Here is a 9901-nt window from a genome sequence, read left to right as displayed (position 1 = left end):
TTTTAGTGGGAGTGCTTCGAGTTTCTCTCCATTTACTTTGATGTTGGCTACTGGTTTGCTGTAGATTGCTTTTATTATGTTTAGATAGGGGCCTTGAATTCCTGATCTTTCCAAGACTTTCATCATGAAGGGGCCTACTGGTCTTAAAGTCACGTACAGTAAGCTCCTCAAGTTTCAGATATTTTAGTCATAGCAACAGTGAAATGATACTGAGTTGCAAGGTTAGTGATTAGGTTCACTTAAATGTCAGCCAGCCACCCACTGGAAGGTCAGGTTAAGAGTAACACAAACATTGCTCTGTTTATACAGAAACATTCCTGATTATGTCGAAGACATTGCAACACAGCATTGAAAACATGTACTTTTTATCTTTACCAACAAAAATATGATGATGGGCCAGAAGTTGGCTCATTACGTAAAGATGCTTGTCATCATGTTGATGATGTGAGTTCAGTCCCTTGGACTCAGCTGGAGGAAGCAGAGAGCGACTTGTGAAAGCCTGACCTCTGACCTCTGAATGTACACTGTGGCACTGCCATGTGCATCTACAGTTACACTCACAATATGATAATGATGATACATATGACCAGGCTCTTTCTATTACACCCTGGAAAGATTAAAATACCAAACTAAAACCCAAACAGTTTTCAATGTAGGCTAGAAGGTTTGACATCATTCTTTTAACTTGTTAGTAAGAAATATACAACAGATCATGTATCTTGATTTGGAATGTCCTCATTTTAAATGAAACAATGGAAGCGGTGCCTTTAGAAAGGAGGTAATTTATTGACATAATGAGCATATTATTCGCTACCTAGTGAACATTGGCATTTAAAAATTATTAAAATGAGATATGTATGGATAAGTCATTTTGATAGTGCTAAAATTACATAATGTGACACCTTTGGGAATTTATGTGTTTATGAGAGGAAATTCACTTCAGTCCCAGTAGGGGATTGTTCACCTCCTTCACTCAAGCTTGACACTCACATTTATTAACAACGCAGTAATTGCGCTCTCATAGTAGAAGGTCATTGTATTCTGTCAGTGTACATTGCAGTTTTAGGCATAGAACTAATTCTGTGATATATTGCCAAAAACATTGGCACCATTTCCAAGGAATTCAAATTATTTAGTCATGACTTCAGCAGGTTTTGTGTGATTGAAGGTCTATCTTTTATCAGGTACACATAAATCCAATTCTGACCTCAAAGTGCATAGATGTTATGGATGTGGTAGTCACATGTAAAGGTAGAAGACCCACTCCTTTTTTCTCCAAAACTCTTAGAGGCTCTGTCAATTATGTTCCAGGCGTTCACAGAGCACAATGGGTGCAGAAATTCACTGCTAGTTGCAATTCACTGCTCATGGAGCTGTAGCTACATGGAAAAGGGAAAATGTACATTAGTTTAATGGGCTATCTTTTTGTTGCCATTGCTCTTGATACATTTTATTATTTTTATTCTTTTATTCTATCAATATTTTATTTTCAGAAAAAGCTGTTAAAAAAACCAAAGCAAACAAACAAACAAACAAAACAAAAACAAAAAACCCCAAAACAACTAGAGTACAGAAAAAGAACCACACTTCCTTCTTGTATCCTTCTACACAAGCTTCATTGAGAAGTCTGGAGTTGTTTTGCTAATTCCGTGTGTATGTGTGTGTGTGTGTGTGTGTGTGTGTGTGTGTGTTTTCTGTATGATTACAGCAACTGATTTAATATGTATGAAAATACAATAAACTTATTGCACAAACAGAAACAAAGTAAAACACTCTCATATGTTCACACTAAATAACTTATTCTGAGGTGTAATACCCACTCTCAAATTTTGAATTGCTATTCAAATATTGATGCTCTTAAAATGTCAATGTATTGTCAATGGCAATCTTTCCTTTGGACTTCAAATTCTAATGTAAAAATCTCCACTGAATGCTGTCATGTGGATACCTTGTAGAAATCTCGAATTTCCAGTGGCTGTTGCATTTGAATCTGAACTGTCCCTTTCAGGCTCATTTGTAAAACACTTCACCCTCAACTTGTGGTGCTATTTTAAAGGTTGTGGGACTTTTAGGAGGTAAAGGCTCAGGCTGGTAGATGGGGGACATTAGGAGATGCTCCTTGAAGATGCCAACTGCCCTGGTCTCATCCAGTCTCTCTTCCCCATCTGATGCCATGTGAATAAGACAATAGCAGTTTCTGGCAGCATGCCTTCTCCACTGTGCAGGATGGTGTTGCAGGGTATCTGATCACACTGTGAACCCAAGATTGTGTTATTTACTGAAAAAAAGCTGTTTCTAATGGTTGTGTGGCTCAGCCTGTAGCACACACCTTTAATCCCTCTGGCTGGAATACAGACATGCCCTTAGTACACACCTTTAATTCTAGACAAGGAGGTAAAGTTAGTTTGCAGAAGAGAGCATCTATGTTGAAAAGTGATGTCTTACTGAGTGCCAGACAAAGTGATGAATCAGAGGAAGATTTGACAGAATAGGATCTGCCCAACTCTCAGGAGAAGAGAGAGGAAAGGGAAGCCACTTAAGAGAACAGGGCATAGGAAGGAGAGGAGACAGTTTTACTGGGACAGTGAAAGAGAGACCGGTTGCAGAGCCAGAACAAGCTAGACACAGGTGAAGACAGAATGAACCTGAGAATAAGAGGGAGCCAGAAAGACTAGAACAGAGTTAGTTTGAGGTCGAGCAGAACAATTCATGAGAAAATGAGAGAATCTAGATTGAATCAGCCAGCCATAGTTCAGGAAGAACAAGAAAGGGTGAGCTTGTTCAGCAGCAGTAAGTCTCAGAGACTGAAAACATTCTAGGCCTAGATAAGCTTGTATGGAGGCTAGAAGCTTCCAGGAGTAGGCCTAGGTTAGCAGATGGAGGCAGTGAGCCTCGACAATTACATCAGGTGAATAAAAAATACTTTTACAGGATGGGGACCCAAACGTTACCTTTTTTACATTGCTTCTTCCAGGTATTTTGGTCCCAGCAACAAAAAAAGTAGCATATGGACTCAGGCAGAGCTGTTGTTGTCAGCCTGGACCTGTGTGCCCCGTTCTCTTCTCAGTAAATGGTGGCACTGAACATTGAGGAAGCATCAGTCTTCATCTTCCACCCCCCCCAGACCCTCATCTGAATCACTATCAAGACTAACCCAGCACCTCCCTTTTTCCTTGCCATCATTAGTTCTCCTACAGCAGGGACCTCACTGCAGTTCTCTTTGGAATCAAACAAACCATTGCTGTGGTCTTCTTCCTCCTCCTCCTCCAAGTCAGGCTCCCCTCATACAGAGAACAGCAGTAGCTTTAATTTAATTTAACCAGATATTTTCTTCTTCATATCCTCTTAGTGGTTATACCTGGACCACGGCAAGTGGGTTAGGAAATTACTTTTGTAATGTGGGATCAGAGCTTCAAATAATATAAAAGAAGATGCTGGAAGATAATAGACTAGAAAAAAAAATAATTGCTATGTGCCAAGAATAAGGAATGATCTAACACTTGTTGCAGGTGTGTGTGTGTGTGTGTGTGTGTGTGTGTGTGTATGCATTTAACAGTAATAAATAAGGCATCTTTTACTTTTAACTGGGTATCCTGATGTTGAAAATGATTGACATGGACACACACTGAGAAGGTTGGAGCAAGAGTGCGACATACCATCTTAGTCCACAAGAGTGTAGTGTGTCATCTTTCTAAATGAAATCATTTTACCATTCAGCTCTCCAGTTCCCTTAAGCTTTTTATTCCTCTTACAGATCTACGATTGCCTGTTGTAAATGCGGTTCTTTAAATGGCCCATCTTTACCTTTGTTCTCCATTGCTGCTATACTTGTTGGCACGTTCCACTTCTTAGCCTCAGAAACCAGACGCAAATGTTAATGGTCACATTGCAAAGCACAGGTGCCTGTTTGTGGCCTGCCGTGATGGATACTTTGGGTTTGGGAAATGCCCAGCTGGTTTCTGTAGCTCCTGTGAAGATTAGCTTTAATTGCCAACTTGACACAGTCATCTGAGAACACAGTCTCAGTGAAGGACTGTCTAGCTCAGGTTGGCCTGTGAGCATATTTATAAGTGGACTGTCTTGAATTTTTTTAATTGAGGTTGGAATATCTGCCCATTATAGGTGGCCACAATGCCAGGGTTTGGGTTTTGAACTGTGTTAAGTGTGGAGACTGGGTGAGCGCAAGCAAGAACACACACACACACACACACACACACACACACACACACACACACACACACACACACTCACTCTTTCTGCTTGACTGTAGATGGACTGACTACTTCAAGTTCCTGCCTTGACTCCCTGTGGTGATAGACTGTAGACTGAAAATTCCAGTCATAGAATCCCTTTCTCTCCAAAATTACTTTTGTCATGGTGTTTTATCACGACAACAGAAAGGAAACTGGGACAACCACTACTTATCTTCCTTCTCGGTCCCTGGTGCTAGCATCTCATGGGGCATCATCCTTCTCCAGGCTGATCCTGAGATAGGGCTCACCTTATGAGTCATTCCTTCATGGACAACTCCCTCTGCCCTTGCCCCCCCAGGAGGAGCATCTCAAGCTTCCAGAATCCCTCTGTTCACTGACAACTCCTGACAATGTTATCACCTTTCCCCAGGCAGCTTTTAAGTCATGGTTCCTGGTGACCCTGCCCTAAACTGGCATCACTTAACATTTATATTATGACATATCATAGTAGAAATGTTGCGCTATTAATGACTCAATCTTCATGTTCCCATTTTGCCTGTTAAGTAGGTGGGCTGGCACACACGTTGAATCTTTGTCTCTGAGAGGAAAGTTAAGTCTTCTTGCCCTTTTGCCTATTGCTTATGTAAAGGATTGCAGAGAAACAGGTGGGGTTGAGCATGACCTTTGTGGACAAATGGAATAGAAGGGAGAGCATCCCCAAAGGGGTGAATGAGCAAGAATAATATGAGAACTACTCTGGGCTGTGGAAGGACCCAGGGTATATTAGAGGAGTCCTTTAGACCCATATGGAAGCAGGATCCTGAAGGGATCATGTGTGCTACCACATTAGGACCCTCATGAAGACACATGATGGAGGCATGACCAAGGCTATGTGATTTTCAGGATAGGAGCCAGGGCTCTATGGTCGTATGTCCTGGCTGCTTCTGGTTCACTTGAAACTCTGGTTTTCTTGAAACTAATGTTAAGAAGAGAAAAAAAGTGGCCCTCCATTACCCATCTGACTGTAAATATTAAGGTTTATGTCTGTTACAGTGAGGTTTTTGAGTTTGTATTTGATTTCTTAAAGCTGTTTTCTCTTCAACCAACTCTTCCCAGATCCCACCTCCCCACCTACCAATGCCATGTTCTTTCTCTCTCTCAAAAAACAAAACAAACAAAAATAATAATAACAAAAAAACAGGAGAAACAAGACAGTGAAAATCAAAACAGAAAAATAAACTAAATAAGAATAAAAAACCCACACCAAAATAACACACACACACACACACACACACACACACACACACACACACACACCCCACACAGCCTTTTCTCCATTAGTAGTTGCTAGCACTTTATCTACCCTGGGATATTTAATTCTCATATTTACTATAAGGTCAATACCTTGTTCTTATTTGGAAATTGGGAAGATGCTGCTGTAAATGACCCGCCCCAGATCCCACTCAACATGTGATGGAATCTGGAATTAGACCCAGGTAGCCTGGCTTCTCAGTGACCCTGGGACTCTAGCATCCTTTGTGTCACTGTGCTGCACTGCTGGCAGACGCTTCTCTCTGCAAAATCAAGATAGACTCTGCAGCATGACTCCTGGGTATGACTGGGAATTCTGAGACCCGTAGCAAGGATTTGTGGAGCTTAGAGGTCAACTCGGGAGTTCCTGCCATGGGTGACTGAAGACATTAAAATTCTCCTCCAGTGCAGAGAGGCAAGGCCCCTCAAACACATACTCTTGGTTCCGAAGGAAGGGGTTATTTTCAATTTCTGTGATTTTGATTTGAAACTAAGTGTTCCATCAGGACAGAAGCACTTTATTCTGGGGTTGTCTATGTAACAAGGAGACAGTGTGAACCCTCATGACACAGCATAGTGTAGCCTCGCCAGAGTCTACACAGTCGCAATTCATGCCCGTCTCGAGCCGCTATGCTCCGTGAACTCCAGGAGGAAGCTGTGAACTGAAGGCTTTTGTAGCCTAGGGACTAGAGGATGAAATATGAACTATTTCTGTTTCCTTGCCTTGTTCTCAGCTATCCCAGGAAGTGGAATGCATGAGCTAAGGTCTGGGGAGACAGTAGAACAAGCTGTTTCACAGGATTGGGTAGCTTACCACAGGACCCAGGGTCTTTTCTCTGACCTCTGTCAGGCTGCCCCTAACCCACTCAGTGTCATGGATGTCAGGTGCCTTACATGCAGAGCCATACATCAAGCATGAATAACTGCAGGCTGAATCGACTTCTCCCAGAGGATTGGCTGGTTGATTGATTTTATGGTTCTGAGGTGTGTACATACAGATGCAGATGATATACTGGGATCCATGCAGGCTCTCCGATGGGCATTTGGTCTGGAATCACATGTGTTGGCCTGACTCTAGCAAATTAAAGGATATTTGTTATGAGTTGTGTTTCTCCAAGTACTGCTGAGAAATCTAGCCATGAACAAATCTTCTATCTTTTGCTTTAAGCTCCCAATTCATTTTACAAAGCTCCCTCCTCTATAACTTTGATTAAGGAGACCAAGAGAATGTGTGAGTCCTTTTTAGAGTCTGGAATGGAGCTGTTAGAACTTCATTCACAAAGGCCTGGCTCTAAATGAGACGAGCCTCAAAGTCACCATTCACTGTTCAGTTTACTCACAGTAGACCTCAGGCCCAATGATGGGTAGACTGGTATATTGCCTCTCATCAGGAAGGATACAGGATGAGACCCTCTCTGCTTAGTGCTAGGCTGGCTCTCAGGACCTGTGGATGGACTGATAGGGAGATACACACCACCTCTCCCCAGCACCATCACCACTGCTTTGGGCTGCCATGCATGCCTGGCTGTCAAGATGTAGAGGATTGGCTGGTAGCAGGCTGGGGCCATGCTGGGAGGACTGTATGCTTTCTCTGTGTTTTCATGAGATAGTTATCCTTTCAGATAGAGCTGTCCTGTTCACTGCAATAAAATCTTTTTTTTTCTTTTTTGATGTAGCTTTCTTCTGCCTTCCTGGGTAAAGGATGAGGGTGGCTAAAAGTGAGCCACTTATAGCCACTTTCCATGGTGGATCCGTGCTCTGGGTAGTCCAACTATATAACCCCATACAAGGAGGACATGCTGCTAAGCTTGGCTCTGGACTGTGTTAAAAAAGTATCCTCTTGGTGGAGCGGTATGCCCTTCCATCCAGTGGCTAGGCAGAGGTGTCTCTCTGAAGACCAGAGCGTGTGTATGTTGAAAAGATGTCTGACCATTGACAAATCTCCAGGTTAATGGATTATCACTACTGACCTGTGCCTCACTCTGAGCATTGATAGAAACCTTTTTAATGTATGGAAGTTTCTTCCTGTTGGTAATTCTAGTTAGTCATTTTCTCTGAAAGTCTGTTTAAGGAGCCCTATGGATATAAGTAATTAAGTATTCATCTCTCTCCAGAGCTAAACCTACTTCATCCATTCCCAGAGGATGAGGAAAGTTACTTGAGTTTCAGACAGTCCTCCACTTGCTGGGGAAGCAAACAAAGGACAATGTGACAAAGGGACATGTGGGAAGACTTCCCCGAACCCAGAATGATCCCATTCTTTTAGTACAATCTGTCTGATTTCCCAAAACCATCTCAATAATTGTTAAATAACCGATGTTCTAAGTTACCAAAATATTGTATTTCTTTTATGCATTTATAAAGGCTTTGGCAGTTGGCTTGGGCTGGGTTGGCAGGGCCTGAAAGGGCTTTGAGATGTCAGGAACAATAATTTCTGCGAATGGTCCTGAGGGCTCGGGCAGGAGGCTCCAGAGGGCTGTTTGTCAGACAACCCGCATGGGGCAGATAAGTGGTTAAAGGAGATAGTGCTGAGAGCAGCATTTCTGAGCATTTGGTTATTATTTGTTTACGGGTTCCTTTTTAGTTATTTCTTTTTTGACCCTCTTTTTAAAATTCAGCTCATTAGGGGGAACGTCATCCTCTCTGTCCACTTGTCTTGCAAATTTCCATTCTTTACACTACACGAGTCATTGGCTGTTCATTTTACTTTTGCTGGTTACTCTGAAGTGACATCAAAGTCTTCTCAGTGTCACCCACAGAACACAGCAGAGTAGGTTAACTGGCTCTTTGGTTCTCAACCTGTGGGCCATGATCCCTGTGGCAAATCTCCAAAAATTTATATAATGATCCATAATAGTAGCAAAATTACAGTTAGAAGTGGCAATGAAAAAAAAATTTTATGGTTGTGGGCAAGCACAACACAAGGAACTCTACTAAAGGATCACAGTGTTAGGAAAGCTGAGAACAAATGCAACGGCTTTTATTCATAATCACATTAATACAACCACAGAGTCACCATCTACCGCAGTAGATTATAGATTATTCAGAGAGAAGAGAAGAAGGAGACAGAGAGACAGATGGAGATAATTCAGAGAGAGATAGAGAGAGAGAGGATAAAGGAGATAAGAGAGGAGAAAGAAAAAGAGGAGAGAAAGAAAGTAGAGTGAGGAGAGAGAGAGAGAGAGAGAGAGAGAGAGAGAGAGAGAGAGAGGAGAGACGATGCACACACACACACACACACACACACACACACACACACACACACTCACACATGCACACATGCAAAGACTATATAGATTATTTCCTAAGGGTGTATGCTACCAGCTATTCAAGTAACACCACTAATTTTTCTTTCCACACAGATACACTTGAGATTTTTACAAAATGGAAGTAATACAAAACCACATTTTTATAAACTTGGTGTGAAAATCTCTATGTAGTATTCCAGAGAGCAACAAATGATTGGCTTTTATAACAAATCCCATCCTGAAGTAGGCGGAATACTTGAGTCAGAAACCTGCTTACTCTAATCTTTGATTTTGACCATTCTGTAGAGCATTGCGTTACTCATCAGTTTCTTCTCCTTCCAAGCTAAGTCAACTAGGAAAGCAACCGAAGGCTTTCTTCTCCTCTCCCCTTAAACATTTGACTGAAAAGCTCTCTGATGTCACAAACTATGGAACTCAACATGCCAGTGACCAGTCACATATCAGTATGTACATGTTTATTTGTGGACCCGCCATTGCTTTGATAGGGTTCCTGGGAAATTCTCTGTGCCTACAGATGAAAGGAAGCTACTCAAGTGTGAGCCCAGATGGAATAGGTTCTTCTGGGCTTATCACTTTAACCATTGGCCTGACGTATTTTCAGTCCCCAGAAGGAAGATGGGACTTAGTCTCAGATCTCAGGTAGAGGATGATTTCACTGGAGAGATGTATTCTTAGCCTTGGAATAGAACCTTGAGGTACAGAGGGTATGTGCTTAAGATATTAGGGTGTCACCCTTGAATTCCACCCCATTTCTGTTGGTGTATTCTGCTTTTTTTTTTTTTTACATTTTAAAATATATTAGTATTTTTAATTATCACAGTAATTGTTGGCCAGACTTGGTGATGCATGCTTTTAATCCCAGCACTCTAGAGGCAGAGGCTGGTGGATTTCTGTGAGTTTGAGGCCAGTCTGGTCTACAAAGCCAGTTCCAGGACAACCAAAGCTCTTACATACAGAAATCTTGTCTTAGAAAAACCACAAACCCAACCAAATAACACCCCCCCATAAACCAACCAACCAACGAACGAACCGACCAATCAACCAACCAGCCAATCAACCAACCAGCCAATCAACCAACCAGCCAATCAACCAACCAGCCAATCAACCAACCAGCCAATCAACCAACCA

The sequence above is a fragment of the Mus pahari genome, chromosome 11, assembly GCF_900095145.1.
Source record: "Mus pahari chromosome 11, PAHARI_EIJ_v1.1, whole genome shotgun sequence".
NCBI classification, from domain to species: Eukaryota; Metazoa; Chordata; class Mammalia; order Rodentia; family Muridae; genus Mus; species Mus pahari.
Note: the sequence above shows the minus strand (reverse complement) of the source record.